The 12,401-nt window shown below is 48.7% G+C and overlaps 1 long non-coding RNA gene across 1 annotated transcript; it reads right to left on the bottom strand.

Moving 5' to 3' along the window:
- Positions 1–242: 242 nt before the first annotated feature.
- LOC140593184 (uncharacterized) lies at positions 243–1,021 on the bottom strand. Its single transcript, XR_011993448.1, has 3 exons — positions 841–1,021; positions 706–766; positions 243–329 (listed from the first exon to the last, which is right to left on the bottom strand). It is a non-coding gene; the product is annotated as an uncharacterized lncRNA (long non-coding RNA).
- Between the last annotated feature and the right edge of the window lie 11,380 nt (positions 1,022–12,401).

Below are 12,401 nucleotides of genomic sequence, written 5' to 3'. Positions count from 1 at the left end.
TAGCAGATGCGGATGGGTGACAAAGACGCAGTGGGCGTGCGGGGGGATGTTCCCATTCCTTCAGCTACGAGTCTGTCAGTTACTAAAGGGGCTTGTTCCCCAGATCAGCTTGAAGACTTTATTCCTCTTTGTCTTTATAACCCTGAGGCATTTTGACATTCTGAAGCTTTGTGATATAAAAATGGTTATTAATTCTCAGAAAATGGAGAGACAATAATATAATGACAAAAGACTATTGTCTTGGTGTCTTTAATGAGGAGAGAGCAAAGATCTGTGGTTGTTTCGAAGCTTTGATCCGATGGGAGCACTTTGTCAGACATCCCATGATCCTAAAGAAGGCAAACAGCAGAAGGGTGACCTTCGATAAACGACAGCAGTATGATGGGGAGGCTTACAAGAGGGGCCAAAATAAGCCACAGAGACAGAGAGGTGTCCGTCGCTGTTTACACACATTTTATACATGTGAGAACATGAAAAATTAGCAAACCACACTGCCAGATCCCAGAAGTACCACTCATTTCCCTTTAAAAGGCTATTTGCAAAATAACAATACTGCAATTATACAATCAGCAAAGTGTAACTTACAAAGTGTGAAGTGCCGATTTGGGGGGGGTGCATAGGGTGAAACAATTCACACTCTGCCTGATTGTGTTGCACGGAAAACGTTATCAAATGAGTTTCCTGATACCAAACTGTGATAATTACCTCTGGTGATTGGTGCTGGCACGGCTGAGCATCTGCTGCTGTCAGCCGCCACGTCGGTGTCCTGTCAGCAGAGATGAGAACTAAAGCTTCTAGTTTGTAGCCACATCTTTAGCTGAGTCACGCAGGACCACTTACCGTAGCAGGCCGATAGTGTTTAGCAAGGAGAATGTTTGCCTGTCACAAAATGGCCGCCGCAGCAGAGAGGCCGATCACTGTGCTTTATTTTATGTGCTCAGCCGGGATGCAGTCGGCAGTCATTGACTTTCAGACATCCCGCTCTTTTCAATTGCCGGTAACAAACAGCGCTTTCGCTACCTTTCAAGACGACAAGCCCTGCTGTCAGATTTCGAATGAAACAGCCGCTGTTCCCACTGAATAATTGGACAGATGTGACATTCCGTTTATTACGCCTATTGGGAAAACACTGACTTCCTGTTTTGCCCCTTAAAACGAGCGTTTTCCCCCATTCTTTTTTGTCATCTAAAAAATTGATAGCCTTGTGCACAGTGCCAAGCCACAGAGAAAATTGCTATAATACTTGAGCATGCTTTAATATTTCCACCATACAGTTATCTAAGGAGAATTAATTATGTGTTCTGACAGATTATATTGAATCATTTTTTTACTTGTATCTATACTTGTTGGCTTTGATTACTGCAAAGAGGAAAGGATTTGCTTTTTAATTTTGAGACATTACCCTTCACATTGACTGTTACCCAATAACAAAGAGCTGTAATATTTCTTGAATGGGGTCCCAGAATTGATTATTAAGCCTTTGAAACGTATCAACCCATTGTACTTAAGAAGGCCAACAGCCAGCAATGCTCAGTAACTGCTAATAACAGGATTAAAAACTTTACATGTAACCAATTTCTCCACATAGTAGAAAACACTTTAATGTTCTCTTCTCTGGGCTGCTTATTGACCTTCTTGGTTTAATGTTACTGATTCTTGTTTAATTTAGTTCACTAGTGGCTCCTGCTGGCTTGTTGCCGGTTAACTTAACAGAAATGGTGTACAACTGAAAAAAAGCATCCTGCAAACATGAAGAAATATTAATTCCCAAAATACCCATCCTTGTGATGTTCCATTAATTAAAGTGCCCTTTATGTGGTGGAGGGTTAGTTTTGTTTGTCCTACAGGAAAAAAAAAACAGTTTTCCTCTGCGCTACAGAAATGAGTCATGCAGATGTTTGTGGTTATTATTGGTTTGTAGTAATTGAGTCTCTTATCTAAGCAAATAATTTAGCGCTGGATTAGGTCTCTGAGATGATGCTTCAGTCAGACTCGCGAGTGTGATCGTCTGGTAATCAGTCTGCAGCTCAACAGATAGGGATCCGCCCTCTTGGCATGTCGACCATGAGATACCTGCCCGCAGTGTGCCGTCATGATGACCATCTCGCTGCCCGAGTGAGGCTGCTGAGGATCATTAATGGTCCTGTCAGTCTTCTTAAAGGTCAATCTGAAGCGTATGGAACTTCAGCATCCAAAGTATGAGTGTGATCATGGGTATAGGATGACGATGGAGGGTGGTGACATACCTGGGTGTAGATCAGGTGGTGAAAGAGCTAAGATCAGTGGCGACAAACCTGAGTCACGATTCCCCCCGCCCCCCCCCAAAATAAACGAGCAGTGGTGTCCAGACTATGGTATTTACAGTGTTTCATATTGGTAACAGTGCTAAGCAAGACTAACTTTATTTACGGATTATGTGCTTATGTTCATTGAATTTGCAGTTTAATACACTGTTACACTTCAGTGAACTGGCAAATATTTAAATACCTGCACATATGTTTTCATATTTAACACTAGTGCTGTTCATTCCGATACCCCTGCCTTGAACCTGATTTCTGGTCTGGATGTCCCTTAATCCTGGGTCATCCTTCTGGGTGTGTTACAGATCCCTGGGTGAGATGTCACCTGACCCCTGGGTGCCAGGTTCAGAGCATCCGAAACTCCGCTGGCACCTTCCTGCAAACCCTGCATGACAACTATTCCCAAGGCTTCCTCGTTAATGCTCCTGACAGTGAAAGATCTAGAATGTTTTCCGAGAAAATCCTCTCGCAGCACATCTCATTTATGTAAATGAAGCTCCTTTATCTGCCTTAAATTTTGATTCATGAGATGTTCCAGCGTAGATTCAACAGAACACAGGTGATTTAGTGGAAACTGGAATGGAAAATTAAAGAGCTTTGTTGTTGTTACAGACATACAGGTTCAGATGCAGAACCTTGGTTTGGGACACACGCACACGCACACACACACACACACACACACAAACACGCTTCCAGGAACAGCCTGCTGCGCTAGTTACTATGAATAGTGAGGAGTGCCATTCCATCACCAGACTGCAGGGCTGTTGCATTGAATGCGCTGCTTCTTTGCTCTTCCCCATTGCTCCAGATGAGCGCTTCGGCTAAGTAAACGTGCCGTGAATGCCACTGTTTTTGCGCTTTCGGCGTCTGATGACGTTCAAAGGGAAGAGGGGCATGGAGGCCATTTCCTAATGATTTCCCGTGGAGCAAACTGGCTCTTTTTGTCACTTCTGATTAATTAGCGCTGCACTGTGCAGTGAAACAAATCAACCAGATTACCATAATCAAATCTAACCCAGCAAAAGGATAACAGTTTATCAATGAACAATAAGGAAACAGTGGCATCAAATCGGCAAAGGAAGTGTCCTTTATAAGTGTCCTTTATAAGTGTCCTTTGTAAGTGTCCTTTATAAGTGTCCTTTATAAGTGTTCTTTGTAAGTGTCCTTTATAAGTGTTCTTTGTCCTTTGTAAGTGTCCTTTATAAGTGTCCTTTGTAAGTGTCCTTTATAAGTGTCCTTTGTAAGTGTCCTTTGTAAGTGTCCTTTATAAGTGTCCTTTATAAGTGTCCTTTGTAAGTGTCCTTTATAAGTGTCCTTTATAAGTGTCCTTTGTCCTTTGTAAGTGTCCTTTATAAGTGTCCTTTATAAGTGTCCTTTGTAAGTGTCCTTTATAAGTGTCCTTTGTAAGTGTCCTTTATAAGTGTCCTTTGTAAGTGTCCTTTGTCCTTTGTAAGTGTCCTTTATAAGTGTCCTTTGTAAGTGTCCTTTATAAGTGTCCTTTGAAATCACGCCCATGATGCAGCTCAAAGTCCAAATTAACGGTTTCTATGGCACTGATTTTCCAATTATGTCTGCGGCTTTCGAAGTTCAAGGGGATCAGAGACCCCATTTTAAGGGACTCGTGAGGAAATGTTCTGCCTTTGATCTCTCTGGCATCTTTAAATTGGTCAACAGCCGAACAGACCAGATGATTAAAAAGCTGCCCTTCTGAATAGCAGCCGAACACTCGAATCCCAGGGAGAGAGCCGATATGTGATTGAGGACGCGGCACAGTTGCGAAATAACCTGAAATAATGTCATTAATTACAACTCATCATTTCTACCATGGTTTTTTTTTTTAGCACATGCTGCAAGTCTGTGGAGCGCGGGACGGATCAGAAAAACACAAGGCTGCATGATGATTAAAATTGATGAGGGAACTGACGGGGGTTGGACTGCTGCATTGCATGCACGCAAAGCTGTGCATCCATTCTTCAGGCCCCCGGTGGGCAGGTGGCAGGAGATGTACGGCGCAGTGAAAAAACCGCGGGGCAATAAAACACGCCACACGGCCCATTGGGTCACGGTGCAAAGTGCCCATCAATCGCACATAATCGGCCACCTGAGGTGGGCTAAGGTCCCCAGGAGGCCCTTTAAATCCTGCCACCTGACACTTGGGGTTTGGCTGCATCAGCTTCAGCCCATAGTGCCGTTGCACTTTGCTGTTTTTTTTTTGGGCAGGCAAAATAATGTGAAATTGGGGGGGTTATTTTCGGGGAGGGGGGTGGGGTGGTACACAGAAGGAAAACATAACAAAATGGGCAGATTTTTGGTCGTACAGGAAAAGGCAAAAGTGAGCTGAATAGCAGCATCCTCTGGTGGTTTTACACAGGGATGGGGTCAGGGGGCTGGGCGTCGGGCCCATTTACTGGGGGGAGGGAGAGAACCGGAGGCAGACAACATCTATGGCGACAGACTCGGCTGGGCGAGATCAATCGACACACCCAGCCACGCGCCCAGTCACCCGTCACCTGCTCACTCGTGTAGCAGGAAGCGATTGTTTTTCATCGTGAGAAAGCCAGTTAACCGGAATGACCAGAACCATATATTACTGCACACAGCTCGAAGGCCCAAGAAGAGTCTCACCGGCAAAACCCCGCAGCAACACCCCCATCATACGGCTGTCGCTAGGGGGTGTGAGTACTTCTGGGGGTGAGCGGAGCATATAGAGCGCCCAACACATACTGAAATCAACTGAGTAAATCAGCACCCCCCCCTTCCACAGAAGATGACGGTCGTCTCTGTTGCCTAATGGGGTATAACCATACAATGAGCTTCCTCTCACCACCCAGATCTGCTTCAGGGAAATTCCATCACCTTTAAGATAACATGCTTCTCCTGAAACAGGACAGCAAACTGGTAAAATGGTAATTTGAGGCAGGAAGGACGATGCAGTGGGAAAGACAAAGTAGGGCCTTGTGCATGGGGCTACAAAAAATGCTGCAGCACACTGTAAAATCCTGCGCTCCATTATCTCTCTGAGTCGGAAGTTGGATGAAAACATGAAAAACATCACTTCCTGTTGGAAACACACCTCCTTTCCAATACTGAAATTGGACAAAATTTTGTTGTCCGAGATTCCCCTGTGACGTCATTTCAACATGGTGGCTGTCAAGGCTGAGGGGCAGGCGAGCAGGAAAGCAGGCAAGCGGAGCCGTGACGTCGGACAAACAGGGTTTAATGGTAATGGGATGGCTGACAGGCACAAACACCAAGACAATACAATGATGGATCTGGGGAAGACTGACTCAGACGAGGACTAAATACAAAAGACAAGCTAGACATAACAGGACTCAGGTGATCACAATCAGGGCTGAACACGAGGTAACGAGGTGGGCGTGGCACACATCAGGAGCGGACGGAGCGGATCATGACAGAACCCCCCCCCCAAAGGCGCGCACACCGGGCGCGCCCGAGAGGAGGCGACGGACAGGACGAGACCGGGGAACAGGACCTGGAAGACAAAAGCAAAAACATCAACGAGACACCGGAAACAGGACAGAGACACAGAACAGGAACAAGGACCAACAGAAAGACAGGACCTGACAAAGAACAGGAAACGCAGACAGGCAGACAGAGAAAGGAGACACAGAGGGGACAGAAAACGGAGGAACAACAGGGCGAGGAGAGAACACAGGAGACACCGAGGGACGAGGAGCAAAGACAGGAGGGAAAAAGGGACCAGAAGGGAACGGAGGAGACACAGAGGGACGAGGAGCAGAAACAGGCGGGACGGAGGGAAAGGGAGGAGGAACCAGGGGAGCCCGAAGGAACCCAGGCGGGCGACGGGCAGCGGCCGGAGGGGCCGCAGGCGAGAGGGAGGAGGGAGCAGGAGGGGACCACCCAGGGGTCAAGGGAACAGGACGAGGGAGTGACGAAGGGGACACGGAGGGAGCAGGAGGGAACACCGGTGCAGGCAGGCAGGAGGGGGAAGCCGCGGCAGGCAGAGGCGCAGCCGGAGCCAGGGAAGGCGCCGTCCGACGCCCAGCCGGAGCAGGGGGGCCCGGAGGCGGCCGACACGGAGCCGGAGGCGGGACCGAGGACCGGCACCGAGGAACCAGGGGGGGACCCGGAGGCGACCGCCGACCCCGAGCCGGAGGGCGCCGGCATCACGCGGCCAGCAGGGGGTGCAGCCACGGCCACCGCCATCACGTGGTCAGCAGGGGGCGCATCCGCGGCCACCTCGGGCAGTACCGCAGGCAGTGTGGTGGCAGCTGCAGGAAGCGGTGCAGCTGGAGCTGCGGGCAGGACGGGAACAGGCGGGTTCGGAGCAGGTTGGACCGATGAGCAGGGCTGGACGGGCAGAGCGGCGGCCTCAGGCGGGGCCGTGGGCTGAGCGGCGGCCTCAGGCTGGGCCGCGGGCAGAGCGGCGGCCTCAGGCTGGGCCGCGGGCAGAGCGGCGGCCTCAGGCGGGGCCGCAGGCAGAACAGGAACGGCGGCCTCAGGCGGGGCCACGGGCAGAACAGGAACTGCGGCCTCAGGCGTGTGGCCAGCAGGGGGCGCCTCGGCGGGTGCCGCCGTCACGTGGTCAGCAGGGGCCGCCTCGGAGGGCACCTCAGGCGTGCTGCCAGCAGGGGGCGCCTCGGCGGGCGCCGCCATCACTTGGCCAGCAGGGGGCGCCTCGGCGGGCGCCGCCATCACTTGGCCAGCAGGGGGTGCCTCGGAGGGCGCTGTGGGCGTGCAGTCAGCTGCAGGGACCGCAGGCAGGTCAGGCTGGACAGGCTGGACAGGCGTCGCCGCGGGCAGTGCGGCAGCAGCAGCAGCTGGTGCTGCAGGACCAGGCCGGTACCCGGAAAGGGGCGTAGGGCTGGCGCAGGTTGCGGTGACGTCGGGTGACGGCTTGGTTACCGGCTCGGTTACCTGTGTCGGTCTCTTCCGCAAACAGAGCAGCTGCCTCAGTTTACTTGCCAACCTCTCCAACTCATCCAATGGAGAAGTTGGGGCGAAGGCAGCAAAGTCTCCCCGAAGCTGTTCAACAAGCTGGGCAGCCTCTGGAGAGTCCTGCACTCTCCAGTACAGCTCCAGTATCCTCTACCACTCTCCAGTACAGCTCCTGGAGGGTAAAGTATTGGCTGGCGAGGGATGTAACAGGCGAAGTATCAACAGGTAGGCAGGTTTCCAGACACCCGACGGAGGGAGAAGCGATGAGCGAAGTTGCACCTATGACGATCGCCGGTAAGTCGTCAGGTTTTCTCTCTCGCTTCTTCTTTTTTCTCCGAGCCTTGGCTATCGGTGGAGGTTGGGAGCTGTCGGAGAGCTCTCGTGGTGGGTCATTAGACCGCTCACTGTCAGACCGGGTCGGCTTCACCCGTTGATCAGTCACCCTCTCCCGTAGCTGTCAGAGATTGAAGCGCATGTCCTCTGCGAGATGCGCGTCTTCTTCCAGGGACATCTTCTCCAGGATGTCCCGGCTTTGGTAGACCAGAGCCCGAGCTCCGGGATCCTCACGAATCTCGGGTTGGGCTAACCAATATAGGACCTCATTCACCAGGCCAACATAGTCGTCATCGGCCAGGGGGGGTACCTTCTCTCGGAGATCCGTCATTCTGTCAAGGCTGAGGGGCAGGCGAGCAGGAAAGCAGGCAAGCGGAGCCGTGACGTCCGACAAACAGGGTTTAATGGTAATGGGATGGCTGACAGGCACAAACACCAAGACAATACAATGACGGATCTGGGGAAGACTGACTCAGACGAGGACTAAATACAAAAGACAAGCTAGACCTAACAGGACTCAGGTGATCACAATCAGGGCTGAACACGAGGTAACGAGGTGGGCGTGGCACACATCAGGAGCGGACGGAGCGGATCATGACAGTGGCTTACACAATCAACAGTAATTCTATTTTATAAATATTTTAAAATGTTTATTTTGTTAAATGTATTAATAGTTATAAATGTATAATTGTATGTGATCGATTTAGAGAATACCATATCATGACCGTAAACAGTATCCCAGCATGCAATATCAGATTTTTACCAGACTTGTTAGTGTCTTTTGTTTGTTTGTAGTTTTTTTGCCTCTCGAAAAGAGAATATCGCTATGGATCTACTAAAATATTATAAAGCTTTTAATGTGGTTTGACTAGTTCATGTTTCTTGTTTGTTTGTCTCTTGAAAAAAAGAATCTCGCTTCAAATCTGCTAGAACATAAAGCAACAACACACAGCGTGTTTGTGGAGGCAGCCATGTTTGTTCTGTAGCCCAAACGGGAGATTGGTTAGACGTGACGCCACATACCTCAGAATTTATGACTTTGTAGAGATAATCGAACGCACCAATATACCAAGGCATCACTGGGAAGGAGGAGCCAATCATCAGGAAGGGCAGAGATCACATGACCCCGCCAACCCCCCCTGCACCCCCCCCCCCCCCCCCATTTCTCTCACAGCTGCCATCTTAAATCCACACTATTATACAATCAGGAATCCATTTACAAAAGTTCAGCTGGGACTTTGTTCAGCATCTGAAAGATAAAGTTCAGTGGCATTCAGTGAAATGAACAATCCGATATTTCTCATTAACCAGAGATTTTAACTTCTTTTTAAAGACGATTCTGAATCCGCTTGATTCACAAATGTATTTTTAGTCCAGTCATTCATACAGGGTCCTTAATCTGGTCATTATTATGGACTCTAAGTGGTGACTTAATAACATGGTCACCTACTCAGCATAAAGGGCATCCAGCGCTTGAAACAAGGGCTAGTTAATACATGCGGTAAGCCCCTTGATTATCTAGGAGATCCATCTCCAAAATGACCCAAGAAGCATGTATTTTCAATTAATGCTGATAGATTTCAAGTTATTACTTTGATCCCTGAGCACCAAAGCCAGGGATGGGGGGAGATGCTGTGGATGTCATCTGTTGTTTCACACCCCCCCCCCCCTCTTTTTTCTTGTTTTATCCCCATTGGAAGGACTGGGTCCAAACACAGAAGACCAAAAAAAAAACATGTGCTATAAACAGATAAATAAACCATGCCGTGGTTTATGGTCTGCAGCTAGTAGAAGAATTTGCTAGTCAGATAACATTAATCAGTTAGTTTGATGCTGAGGCACCAGCAGAACACTACTGGCATGTTATTACCTCCACAAAAGCGTGAAGCTAAGAGCCCCACGCATTCTGCACCCCTGGATGTGTCCACACTAATAAAGCAGCTGGCATTTAAAGTTACAGAAGCTCCTAATCCTGGTACTTACAGCCCGCATCCCCCATCGATCTGGGCTTTGTGGTTTGGAGGGGGGCAAGGCGAATTTCCACATGGCCCTGTGTGAACAAGAACAGAAAATACACATGCAGGTCCAGGCTTTGGAGCCCTGCCAGATCTGCTTTACCAAACACTGGCTCTGTCCCATTTCTCCCACTCCGTCCACACTTACACACTAATACACTTGGCATGCAAGTATTGAAGGCTGTCCCGTTTCTCAAATAAGACAAGTGCAGCGCACTTGATGTGCACTTTATCCAGACATTGACAAATGCTACATAGAAGAGGTCTTTGACTAAGTATATAGACCACAATGCACCGCATCAGTGATAACTCATATTCACAGTGTGCGGGCTTATCAGAACTCAGTATGCCTCCAAAGATGTTTCAACGTTAGTACGCAAACTTGTATATCGAGTGTCTACATATGTGATATTCTGTTTCAGAAGTGGCCGAGGACATCCCTGAACACAACCAACACAGATGAAAGCATAGTTGTAGCGTGTCTCTTGTTTACCTCTTCAGATATCAAGTGCGTCCCATTGCTTTTAAGAATTCCCTGCACACTTAGGCTCTTTATATACACTTCAGCACTTTACGTTTAATGTCAACATACATCACCATAGTGTGTAATATCTCATCCAGGGATAATTCTAGGATTTGAGCCTTAGGGGGGCTCAGCCCCCTTAATAAATACAGGTCATCACCCCCCTATGATTAAATTTGTTGAGAGAAGGGGGGATCCCCACGATAAGGTTTACCGAGACGGGTGCAAAATAAATATCAAAATCTGGGATTTTGGAATTTGCTAAATGGTTTCAGAAAAAAACATTTTTCAGGAAGGCTGAAACAAAAATCATGGGGGATGAAGCCTCCCTAAATAGGGTCTAGAACCACCTATGATCTCCGCGTGCCTGGCCTTACTGTAAGTGTGCTGATTGGGACACGGCCCATAGAGCTACAGGGTGTGTCATCTCACAAAGGCCATAAAATGCAAGTGTCTGAACCCCTGAATGCCACGTCAGAATTGTCTTGTGGTTGTACGCTCTTCACAACATAATGACACACCAACTTGTGTTTGATGTGTCATTTTTTTTACCCCCCCCCCCCCCGGGCCAAACCATGTTGGGAGGGTCTCATCTGGGTACTCTGGTTCCTTCCTGCACTCCAGGCTAAATGGTGTTCCTAAGCTGCCTGTTGGGGTGCCCTGTGATGGTCTTATCTTGCCTGCCATGGGCTCCAAGCTCATCCTTGATAATTATCATGCTTGATAAATCACTGAATGGATGGTTTTGAAAACTAAGAAAATAGTAAAAGTTCCAAAGGTGTCCTGTGACACTTTCTCCTCCTGTTTCTGTTTGGTGTCGATGTCCTGTTTGATGGCCACCCGCACAGAGCCTTAACCCCCCCCCCATGGAGTTCCACTGTTTACTCCCCATGGGGGGGGGGGTGAAATGCCAGATCCGGATGCATTTACCGGAGTGAATGATGCTATCAGTCCCCTGCAGAGACCCCCGCACCCCCGACAGGACAGCAAAGAGGCAGTGACAGGTTGGCACTGCCCAGGATGGCAGGCCTGTGGCTCCTGTTGTTAGCGACTGGATCTTTATGGGGTTTGTTGACATCGATTTGCTGTCCTGTTAAAGAAAGCGCACTCCGAATACCCACCTGGATCGAATCAGATCTCATTCGAGAGGCAAAAGCGATGCAGTGCAGAAACGTACATGCCGTTGGCCAGGGGTGGCCGATCTTATCCACAAAGGGCCAGTGAATATGCAGCTGTTCAAACCCCGGTGTGAGGACTCTTCAGCCAATCATTCCTCTAATTAGTCATCTAATTAGGGAGTTGCTGCAAAAACTTGCACACGCAGATTGGCCACCCCTGCTGCAGACTTTGGTTGATACTTGGACATTTTTCTACTACACTCTCTTGGTGATATTTGTTAGAAAACTTTGCTTCTGCAGGGCTCTGTTTAGCCTTTTTTCCTGACCATCCTGCACTGGTCACTGGTCGTTCACTGGAAGCTCAGTCTAGCAGCACTGGTAGCTAAGTTAGCTCGCTGACAGCTGCGTGCCTGTGATGGACTGTTTGCCTCACGCCTACGTCACTTTGGACAAAAGTGTCTGCTGATTAAATAAATGTGAATGTAAGTTTTAAAGATGGAACTGTGCTAAGCCCTTCCAGTCCAGTATGTGCTTGTTAAACAGTCAGGCTCAGGGTGTGTGGCTGGAGCCATCTGTGGGATGGATGTGGCCAAACGCAGAGGATCTCACTCATTCAGAGTCAAGCAAATGGGATATTTTGTCATGCAAAATGAACATAAATACCACGAATACAGCAAGTTGGATGATCAGACACAAAATTAAAATCCAATCAAGAAGATTGATCTATCTATCTATCTATCTATCTATCTATCTATCTATCTATCTATCTATCTATCTATCTATCCGTTCTCCCTTCCCTACACCCATATCCCCTTATCTGCCAGTGTTTGATTTTTTATTCAATTACAAGCAGCGGAGAATCAGTTACTCCTGATCGGCTGCAAAAACACCGGGAATCCCTGAGCTGTGACTCTCTCCAGGTCACCCAGGTCACACTAATATAGCCATGGAGTGTTCTGGGGGGTGGGGCAGGGAGGTAAAATGGTGTTCACGGCACACTCTTATCCATTTCAATGTGTTCAGGGGTGCTGCCTCACTGGATTGCACCCCCCCTCCGCTTAGCTGCCCTTTGCCTGTGTCCTTTTCATTATTTCGGAGAAGTCCGCAGCAGGGTGGGAGGGAAAGCAGGCTATGAAGCTGGCATCTGCTGGGCCTCATTCATCTCAGCTGCCAGATGGAATTTTATTAGCCA

Source organism: Paramormyrops kingsleyae, chromosome 10, assembly GCF_048594095.1.
Source record: "Paramormyrops kingsleyae isolate MSU_618 chromosome 10, PKINGS_0.4, whole genome shotgun sequence".
NCBI lineage: Eukaryota > Metazoa > Chordata > Actinopteri > Osteoglossiformes > Mormyridae > Paramormyrops > Paramormyrops kingsleyae.
Note: the sequence above shows the minus strand (reverse complement) of the source record. Positions and strands in the feature narration are given on the sequence as shown.